General features: G+C 41.5%; 1 long non-coding RNA gene across 2 annotated transcripts; it reads left to right on the top strand.

Moving 5' to 3' along the window:
* The first annotated feature begins 1,541 nt into the window (after window positions 1–1,541).
* Window positions 1,542–9,857, top strand: LOC103465045 (uncharacterized). 2 transcript variants are annotated; one of them, XR_533743.1, is made up of 3 exons: window positions 1,542–2,102; window positions 9,117–9,287; window positions 9,412–9,857. It is a non-coding gene; the product is annotated as an uncharacterized LOC103465045 (long non-coding RNA). The 2 variants fall into 2 exon arrangements; XR_533742.1 differs by lacking the exon at window positions 1,542–2,102 and having other exon boundaries at window positions 8,406–9,287.
* The last annotated feature ends 1,354 nt before the right edge of the window (window positions 9,858–11,211 follow it).

Below are 11,211 nucleotides of genomic sequence, written 5' to 3'. Positions count from 1 at the left end.
CCAGCAAAACGCAAAGAACTGTGTACAGTTTTTCAACCAATAAAACCATTTGAACTGGCTGAGTTCAAATGCTGTTGGATGCAGTTAATGTTAGCTAAAAGATTACTAGCTGATAACAATACAGCACCTCGAGCTTGTTAACAAGTAGCCTGTAGGCTACTGATGATGATGCCTATGTTCAAAGGTGAGTAGATCTGGTTACATTCCCTTGAGTAACTTTTTTTTTGGGGAAAAGTACTTATTAGAGTAGTTTCACAGCACTGTACCTTTTTCTTTTACTTGAGTAATATTATTATTGCTTCGACTTTTTTTGTTGTTGCTACGATTCATTTTGTCCCCATCAAAATAAGCCGATGCACTGAATATGGGACTGCAAATTGGTCAAGCCCTTCTGGGTTAAACTGGTGGATTTGCTGAGTAGCTGGTTGGATGTAGCGGTCCCACTGACACTTGCCCTACGATGCCTGTTAGGAGATAGAACCCAAATAACAAATAAAAATGTGTAGGGCGGTAAAGTGGAGGGGCCAATGGTTCCCTGGCCCCCCCTGTTCTGGCGAAGCTGCACAGATCACTTCCAGTTCAGACTTGTGGGAATAATGTATTTAGTGCCCACAGATTCTATTGTTTTTCATAGCGCATGCTCACTGCTGCTGTTATTACCCCTAGCAACAGCTGTCATGCTGCTGACAATGATGTCATCAGCATGACTTTAAATGATGTCTGTCATGAGGCCCAGTTAAGAATGACTTTGTGATGTCATAGAGTCAATGACATCACCAACTGATCAGTTAATTCTCCGGTCAATTAACACAGAATTCATTTGGACATTTTAGCTCAGCTCAACAAAGATGAGTAACAAAAGCTCACAACTCACTTTTTTTTTTTGGAAAAACATGAAAAAAAGGTTCTCCAACAAAGTCCATGCTGGTCAAACAACCCCGGATAACAGGAAAAAAAATCTTTCTAAGCAAATTTCTTTTGAAATTTTTGGAAGAACACCATGAGGTTTTGATCTTACTTTTGAGAGAAACAGGAGAATTAAATGTGAATGTTCTTTCTGAGGAGTCAGAAGAGCTGAGTGAACGGATTTTTAAAATTCTCGCCAGAGATGCTTCCCACTTTGCTTCTGGACTGCATTTAATCGGACTTCTTGATTACCCTGAAGGACATAAAGTTATTGTGGAAAAATTCAAACATCACCTGGAGAATCCTGTTCCTCCAAAGAAAATGTTTACATCTACAAAACAAAAGATCAGACTTTTTTTCCTAGTGAGGACTTGTACTCAGATAAAAACTTCCTGAGTGAGGATTATACTCAGGCAGGCATGGACCATGAACGATTTTTGAGGGACACGAAAGAGATGGCTTTCAAACGTGGAACCAAAGAGGAAAGAAGAAATATGGTGGAAAATAATCTTTGGTGATTGATTTATAAGTCCAGTCATAGACCTAGATATGCCGCTTACAAAATGAAGCACACCGTACCTGTCCAGAAAAAGTTTGCTGCTAAACTCTGGGAAGAAGTAAAGGACATAGATTTTGTCTTTTTTGACAAGATGGAAAGAAAACTCTGCGGAGATATCTTTCAACTTCTCTCAGGCAATTATGATTTAGTTAGAGAATTGCTGTTTAAGATGATAAAAAGTGACAACCCAATAGTTACTTACAAGGTTATACAGTGTTTCAAAAGAACCCTGGCACATCCTAGGAAAATTAATCTTCCACAAGACTATTTCAGAAAGGCATGGAAGTACATTCAACATGCTTTCTGTTGTGGAGATAATTCAGATGAAGCTCAGACTCAAGAACCGTCTAAGAGTGGAACAAACGTTGAGTTTTGTCCAGTCTTAGTTTGGCCTCTGAGTTCGGGCCACTCAGAAGAGGCCGGTCCTCACTTGCCTTCAGTTCCAGCAAAGTCAAAAAGACCAAATCTTGGTATTTTTGTCATGCTTTCAGCACCAAAGTTTGTCTGCATTGGGAATCTTTTTTATTACATCATAAGGCGTATGGTCCATGCTCTCTGCTGGAGAACATCCCTTCAACACGGCACATCTTGTTTCTGTTGACATCAGGCTTCACCTCAACAGCAGGCTTTATCTCAGGTTCTTCATTCTTGTCCAGGTTTTCAAAGTCTATTGAATTGATGTCTTCCAAAACTAGATCACCTTCGTTCACATAAGGATAGTATTTGTTTATGTCCTGGTCCTCAAAGTCTACTGCGTCTTGGCTTTCAATGGTTTTTTGTCCATACTCCGAGGCATGTCCCGACTCAGAGGCCGGCCCATACTCGGAGGCCGGCCCGTACTCGGAGGCCGGCCCGTACTCGGAGGCCGGCCCGTACTCGGAGGCCGGTCCGTACTCGGAGGCAGGTCCGAACTCAGAAGTCGGTCCGGACTCAGAGGCTGGTCCTAACTCAGAGTGAGGACCATCCTCTGAGTCAAGACCTGCCTCCGAGATAAAACCTTCCTCCGTGTCATTCACCGCATTCTTTATTTCATAACTTACACCTGCGATCCTGGACTTGCCTCCGAGTTAAGACCTGCCTCTGAGTTAAGACTTGCCTCCAAGTGAGGACCATCTTCCAAGTCAGGACCATCCTCCGAGTCAGGACCTGTCTCCGAGTGAGGACCGTGTTCCGAGTCAGGACAGTGCTCAGAGTCTGGACGTGCCTCGAGTCAGGATGTGCCTCCAAGTCAGGACCTGCCTCCGAGTCAGGACCTGTCTCCTAGTGAGGATGGTTCTCCGGATCAGGACCGTCCTCCGAGTGAGGACCTGACTCGGTCCTGAGTCTCGGGTCCTGAGTCTCGGTTCTGAGACTCAGGTCTTGAGTCAAGACCTGTCTCCAAGTTAGGACCTGCCTCCAAGTCAGGACTATCCTCCGAGTGAGGACCTGTCTCCGAGTGAGGACCGTGTTCCGAGTGAGGACCGTGCTCCAAGTCAGGACCTGCCTCCGATTCAGGACCCCTTCTCTGTGTGAGGACTATCCTCCGAGTCAAGACCTGCCTCTGAGTCAAGACCTGCCTCTGAGTCAAGACCTGCCTCTGAGTCAAGACCTGCCTCCGAGTCAAGACCTGCCTCCGAGTCAGGACCGGTATTCTGACTATCAATGCTACCTCGTCAGATTTTCCTACCGTAGCATGGATGGATAGCTAAGTCTATCTATTAGTGCTATGCGTCCAAAACTGCTACCGTCATGTTTACAAACAGAAAACTATAGCGGGTTGTGTTAATGTTAAATACATTGGATAACATTATTTGAGTGACGGGACTGAAGTGGAAGCTTAGGAGTTATGCTTAGCTTAGCATTGAAAAAACACAACAAAACCACAGTATCCTACCCGTTCAAAATGAAAAGCTATAGATGTATGCACTAATGCTTTTATTGGAATATCCTACCTTTTAAAAAATAGTTGAAATACAGAGGAGTTTGTAAGAATAAAACAGTATCAGACAGGGGAAACAGGGTTTTACTGGAATTAAATTAAACACAGACAATTACAGATCACCGCAACTCTTTTTTGCTCATTAATACGTTGTGACAGACTTGTGCAGATCACTGTGCACCTGAAATGATAGGATATGATTCATGTACACTAATATTACATGGCTATTACACAGCTTCAGTCCCACAGTATTGCTACCAACACCTATTTAGCTAAATTTAATAATAGAGTGTAATTAAACTAAAATATTTTAAAGATTAGGGACAAAATAGCCACAAAACAGTGTATTTTGTCTTGATTAACCGCCAAACAATGACTTGTTTACAGTAACGACATTGCAGACGATAAACTAAAGCCATTTATAAATATATTTACAAGCTGCTGTCATGTAAACTAAAAACATGAATAGACCAGCTTAATGAAAGCCAGGTATAAAATAAATGAAATAAAACTTACCATAACAGGTAGGACGTATTTACAAGAAATGTGCTGAGTAAGCAGTATGTAAGCAGCATGCGGATTACCACAAGGTAGGATGGATTTAAGGGTAGCACAGATACACAGAACACCGGCCTAAGAGTCAGGACCGGCCTCCTTAGTGTACTATTGACAGTGTTCTTCTGCGACCAGATGTGGTACGTTATTTTTACCATGTAATTTTTTATTTCAATCCAGACTTAATGCTCATTTGGCTACAAAAGATCCAACTCAGTCGAATAACTAGTAGCTGAAAAAATCTGAAAATAAAATTCACTGTCTCAGCCTCTCCGAGGATCATGAATGTGTGCTCTGTCTGCACATATTCATGAGTGCAGACTGAGCTTCTGCATAGCGCAACATGGAATTAAGAGACTTTATTGTCATGAGATGAGATGCTCAGGTAGTATTTGGTCTAATTCCTTAGATTTATATGTGATATATACATGCCATTGATAAGTTGCATAATTTTTGTCAAGATGCCAAAAAAAAAAAAAATCCATGGTTGCCTAATAGGGGATCAAACTTTGTACACTTATGGTGCCTAGGAAAAATTACAAGGCAATCAATCTCCACAATAAATGAATAAAATCCTAATTATTAGAAAATATTTTCAGTGTTTTTAAGGAATAATAAAAGAAAAATTTACTTTTTTTTATGAAGATCGGGTTTATTGGATACATTTTCAGACAAAGACTGCTTTTAATTCAGACGATGCTGGTCCTAATTTCAGTTCTGTGTTATGTTTTTTCTAAAATATTTCTGTTTCTTTTGTTCTGCCCTTCTCCAGACAAGGCCATAACTCAAAACAAGCTAGCTATTAAAAAAATAGTCATTAAAATTCGGAAGTGTACCAAAAGCTATAAAGAAGAGCTGTGGCGTCTCCATAGAAAAAAAAAATGCCACACAGGTTGTTCAATAGACTGTGTGGAGGACAAAAATCCGATTGCAACAGAGTGAGCGAATTGCACAAGCCAGGTTCTCAAACAAAACACCTCAGTCCGGAGCCGCCGGTTGCAGAGGCCCCGCGTAGCACAGGTGTTACCTTCGGCCCTGAGAGACAAAAAAGAGAAAACAAAAACATGACCCTGTGACATGCAAACAAAAACAAGCCGTCAGCCGTGCACCGATGGCGGCCGCTGTTATCCTTCCGTCTTTTTGGCTACAAAGCAAACAGGGCGCCGTTGACGCTGGATGGAAGAAGAGCGAACAGGGGATGTTGTGACGTGTGTGGTGAGTGAGTGGGACGTGTGATGTGGACATTCCTCATCCTGAGCCGACAGGGTTGTTTCTTAACCTCGCCGGGTGAGATGTTTTGAGTAACCAGGTCCCCTCCAGTCCCCGCTACCCCAGGCTCACCTGTTGAGCCCTGACAACCCAACAAATAGCTTTCATTGCTGCTTGCTTTGACCTCTGACCTCAGGGGCTTTGAGCTGCCCTGCAGAGAGGGGCCGTTTGAAACGCCTTCCTGGTTCAGTGACATCTCCTCCCCCTCCACCCTGAAGCAGCTAAAGCGCTTAGCTGTTTAACACCTGTGGCTCCTTCACCCCCCCCGGAGCTCCAACCTAAATTCTCTTATCTTCAACCAATCCTTTCAACACACAGATATTTGTTATGGACACCTGAATGCAACAAAAGAAAAAAATTGCATTCGGTTCTGTGAGACTGAAAGAAGATATGGTCTTGGAACAGTTTCAGCATATTCAAATGAAAACAGAAATCAAACCCATTCATGTTGTGTCAGTATTTTTCTAACCTACGTCACGCTTCTTTTCACGGCGCCGTGCAAATCTGAACATTTTAACAAAACAACTCATCAGAAGGGGCTCTGTCGCTAACAGCTTTATGGAGACATGTTGAATTCACCTCAACCTGCTGCATGCCAAAAAAAATCCACAGAGCTAATCTCCGAAGCGTTTAGCCGCACATCCATCACTTTCCTTCGGTTTTCTGCTTTATCAGGAACGTTTGGATCACACCTGCTGATCACCAGCAACGATTTAGAAGAAATTCCTGTCACTTGCCTGCGTTTCCATTACAAATGTGTGCAAAGCTCTGTCAATGTTCTGCTAGTGTAGAAAATTTCGCGGTGTTTCCATTTAACAGTAAACGCAATTAAAATCCCACGTGAGTAATTGTGTTGATGACGATAAGTAATTAACAGACAAACAATCCATGTGCAATCATCCTCCTACCACTTCCTGGCATCTTCTTCTTTTTCTTCGTCTTTTCCTCCTGTGACATCCAATGTTTGAGCACATGACTTGTGTGATGCATAAAAATGTTGCCATTGCAGTTTTGTGAAATACACTTTTTTTTTTTGACTTACAACAAATATCAACAAGTGTCTGAAAATCCTCTAGCCTCACTCTTAGTGTGACCAACGTCAGTTGTTTTCTTTACTCTTTTTCTCCTGACATCAACGATCCCACCATACTCTGCTTTTCCTCATTCTTCTCTCGCTCTTTCCACCAGCTGACTCCAATAATGAGCACATTAGCAGCCATAGCCTGATGTGCTGTAATTGACGCACTGATGTGTGTCAGATCTGTCTGACTGCGCCGCATCAACAACTCGTGTAGTCTGCCATCACGCTGTGTGACAGAGGTTACTGTCACAACGTGCTTCGACAGCGTCGCACAATTTTTTTATTTACTTATTTTTTGCACCCTGGGCCTCAACAGAAGAACTGCATTTATTTTGGGATCAAATTACACACAGTTATAGAGTCTCCTGACTAATTTGCCAAATAAGCCAAATTCTTACAAATCAAATGCCCTTCCAAAATACAAAACAAAAACAACATGATAATTTAGATTCCAGTTCACCATCTTGCTCTATCCCATAAAATGACACAAAAATACATAAAAATGTGTGATTGTACTGTAACAAAACACAATAACGTTCAAGATATATGAACACTTTGGCAAGGGGCTGTGAGCCAATGAAGAAAACAATGCTCTCTCAACTCCGCAAGGGCAATAAAACATCTTTTGACTCCTCTTTCGGATTGAGTAACTCTACAGTGGAAACGTTGGCCCTGTGAGTCAGGCTTGCAGCATACCACTTAAAGCACGTAACGGCCCGTATCAAGCAGATTCAGATGCGCCGCAGCGCCACGATCCAAGACTGTACTGCCAAAATGCTCCGACAAACAACGGCAGCACCTGCCTGAAACCTGGGACTTGGTGGAGTGTAATGCCTTGGCTGGAGTTTGGATACAAGTGTGTGTGTGCGTGTGTGTGTGTGTGTGTGTGTGTCCTTTCAGGAGTAATCATGATGAAACAAGACCAGTATTAGGTCATCAGCTTTGCTGGCGTCTTTACAGCTGCTGGGCTCGGCTGTGCAGACATGTCCACATATGGAGGTTCTTGTGCTCTAAAAATATTTCACATTAACAGCTCTTTGCTGAAAGCTGAAAATTAGATTTTTTTTTTTTTTTGTTGCCCTTTAGGCTGGATGTTTGTTAAGCTCTCAGTACCAAAGACTTGACTGATATGATGTCACTGGTGCAATGTACGAGACAGAGAAATCTGAGATCTCCGTTTCCATTTTGATTTTCTTTGCTAATTCTTGCCAGACACTTGCTAGCGATGATGACACCATGTACAGATTTAACACTTTCTTGACTCTTGGGATGGGAAGAATTTACCTTCTTTTAGTTACTATTGATGGAGCAAATTACAGAGTTGAACTGTGTGTAAGCATGAATACTGCAGTTCCCAACCTAACATGTTTAATGCTTGATGAATACAGATTCATAGTTAATTTCTGGTTTTGTTTCTGGTGCCAGAAAGAAAAGTAAAAGTTTAAAAGTTGATTTGAGAAGCAAGCAACCCATTAAGAATCTGTTTTTCACTTTCAAAGCTGTCTGTGGCTGACTTTTGAAAAAAAAAAAAAAAAAATCCAGATTTTATTTTGACATAATGTAAACCAACCAAACCTCTTTAGCATGCAAGTAAAAGACGGTGTGCTGCAGTTTGGGTGCTACTTACAAGACCACTGGTCAGACTGAGCTCAAGGTATCACTGCAGACAGAAGTGCAGAAATGCTGGACAAGCAAATTCTGTATTTGACAAGAACTATTTACGATATTTATGATTGTATGAAGTAAGTAACCAACGCCAGTTTTTGTGTGCAGAATCCCATGTCAAATGCTGAAGCTTGCGACTTCTGGTGGCATTCAATGAGTGTCCTGCAGTCGCTTATTGCATGTTAAATATTTTTTTTATTTAATTGCCATTATTTTTGCCAAAATTACTTATCATTTGTACAGTTTTGTCGCATCCAAGAGGATGAATGCTTTTTATAGGCACTGTACAATCTCCATTCTTTTCACTGTGAGGCTAAAGGGGGGAACCGATATGTAGTTGTATATTTTTACCTTTTTGCAAACTTTTTTTGCTTTTATTTTTCTCTCGCTTTTCTTTTGTTATTTTGTTTGTATTTCATCTAACTCATGCAAAGCACTTTGAATTGCTTTGTTGCTGAAAATGTGCTAAAAATTAAATTACCTCACCTCACCTTACAAACACCACTTGGCTGGACCTCCGTTCAGTCAGGTCAGTCACTTTACAAGGGTTGAATCTTTATACAGTTACCTATTTTAGGTTAAATAGTTTTATTCAAATGTGATTATTTTTTAGAAATCAGTTTTCACTTTGATATTTAAGGATGTTTTTGACACCGTTTTTATTTAGTCAAAAAAAAGTGTTAATTGTCTCTGATTTGTAAAATAAATAAACTGGGTAAAACATCCAAGGGGCTGAATATTTTTATAGGCAGTCACTTTATAACACAAGACATAAAATCATGTGCTCACTCATACACAAGAACAACTTAGAGAGAATATTTAGCCTGACAGTCATGTTTTTGAAACATGCACAGGGAGAACGTGCAAACTCCATGCAGAACGACCCCAGACTGGGACTTGAACCCAGAACCCAGAACCTACTAGTTGCGAGACAACAGTGCTGCCACTTCTACTATGATTACTAGAAGTAGTAGTAGAGGTAGTACTATTGTTTGTAGTAGCTGTAGTTTTCAACCCTTGAATGCAAACTTTGGTGTTTTTGACAAAAAGAAATGTGATTGTAACTGATATTTTTGAACATATTTCATGACATTGTTCTCTTTCAACATTTTGTAGTTTCACTCTTTAAGTTGCTCCTTTTATATTCATTTTGTCTGCCACAGTTATATGCCTGTTTGTACTTTGTCTCATCTGTTGAGTGGCTCATAATCCACATGCTCCCAAGGTAAAACAACACAAAAATACCCACATGAACTCCTCTGCCTCCCACCTCCCGCCCCAGCGATCTTCACACGTCGTCAAGCGGTGTCACAGTCCCACCGAAGCTGCTGGCTGTGAGTCTGTGCTGTGTTTAGCGGGTGTGTGTGTATGAGGGATGGGGGGGGCTGTGTATTTTGAGAGTGTATTGGGAGTACAGCAGGTCAATAAATATTTGATGACAGTGCCACCTCTCCTCAGCTCTCGAGCCCAAGCTGATGATCTCCTGACCTTCAGACACCCAGTGCCGGATGAATTATTGAGAGCTGAGCCGTCAGTCACGGGTGTCGGGCCAGCTCCACGTGGAATAGAGAAGGACGGCTATCTGTGCACAAATCTCGCTCAGATGACAATCGACACAACACCACCTGCTGATTGGACACTTTGTTCAAGAGGAAACGGAGAATCTGTACGCTCGCAATGAGCTAATATTCGACTGAGGCTGCTCTGAAATGAATACACCTTATCAGACATGCAGATTTGGGAAATACTTACGGTGCTTTGCAAACCCGTACTTCTTGGGCATGTTTGTGTTTTATATTACAATCACAACTTCTGTTGTATTTTTTCTGTGGTTGACCAAATATGAAATGGAAGTAAAACAGCTTTCAGTTGTTTTTCTTTTTAAATAAAACCTTCAAAGCGTGTTTGTGTTCAGACCCGTTTTCCTCTGACGCTCCTAATTTAGAGTGTTTTCACACCTGATAGTCTGGGGATGAAAAATGCAACATTTGTTTACATTTTCAGCAGCTGCGGTTCACTTTCACTCTGCACTGTCAAAAAAATACAAAACCTGTTCCCCCTTCGCCTGTGGCGGCGCTGCATCACGAACTAAAGACGAAAACAACATGAAAACCTCTGAAGAAGACACTGAAGAAGAAGTTTCTTCTTCATGAAATGTTAACAAAAATGGAGTAGCGATAGATTTTAGCAGTTGCAGGATTTTTCTCTTGACTTTGGTGAAAGACCAGGAGTCATTTCTCTCTTTAGCGCTAGACACACTGGTTTGTTTTAGTTGTATTTACCCAGAAAGCCTGGCGCTGTAGTTCCCTTCAACCTAGAGTTGTGGGCAGACTAGAAGTCACTTTTTCAGGTCTGCATCAAAGTTTGATTGCGCATTCACACTTCACCAAATTAACCAGACTTTCTAGACAATATGATTAAAGTAGACTAAACAGGACTGGTGTGAACGCGCCCTTTAATCCAATCCAACCAATTGCCCTTATAACTCTTTAACTAGTAAACAGAGTTGACCTCCATGGGGTTTGATCTCACGCAAGGTTAGCTTATTCAGCAGTATTCCTAGCTTTAAGCATATCACCGTTATCCACAGCTCAGGTAAAGCATCCTGTTAATATGCAAGCTAGCAGCCAAGCTCTTCACAAATCTGGCTTTGGTGGAAGAGTGACAAGAAGTCAGTTTTTGAAAGAAAACACTATTATGTCAATATGAAAGTTTGCCATTCACCATGTAACAAGAAAACTAAAACTGGTTGCTGTGGCTGGCAGCAAATGCTGTGTACAGGGAGAAGCTAACCACCATAATCACGTCATCCACATGGTGAAACGTGCAAGTGACATTCTGGGGAGATACAGTGATGATCGGAACATTGATGCAATCTGACTGAAGTGATGCCTGTTTGCAATGTGACAAATGTGAAAAGGTTCAAGGGTTTCAGAAAACACTCAATTTTGGGGGTCTTATTACAAACGCAACTATGTAGAATCTGATTTATCTCCAATACTTTCTACCAGTTGAGGCTTAGCCTGTGTTTTACACCTTTATACAAATCCTTCATAATTGTTTTAGCTCAGGCCTGTGAAGAGCACTACGATATTGAACAAATTGTGAGACGTTAGGCTTAGTTTGAATTTCAACACTTGGCCGTGGAAACGGACGCTCGGCTACTGTGTTTGTGCTAGCCAGGATGGATTAATCAATAAGTGTGTGTCTGTGTGTTAGCAGAGGGGGACTTTACGCTGAGAAATTGCTTTTCATGCC

Source organism: Poecilia reticulata, linkage group LG5 (genome assembly GCF_000633615.1).
Source record: "Poecilia reticulata strain Guanapo linkage group LG5, Guppy_female_1.0+MT, whole genome shotgun sequence".
Classification (NCBI taxonomy): Eukaryota; Metazoa; Chordata; class Actinopteri; order Cyprinodontiformes; family Poeciliidae; genus Poecilia; species Poecilia reticulata.
Note: the sequence above shows the minus strand (reverse complement) of the source record. Positions and strands in the feature narration are given on the sequence as shown.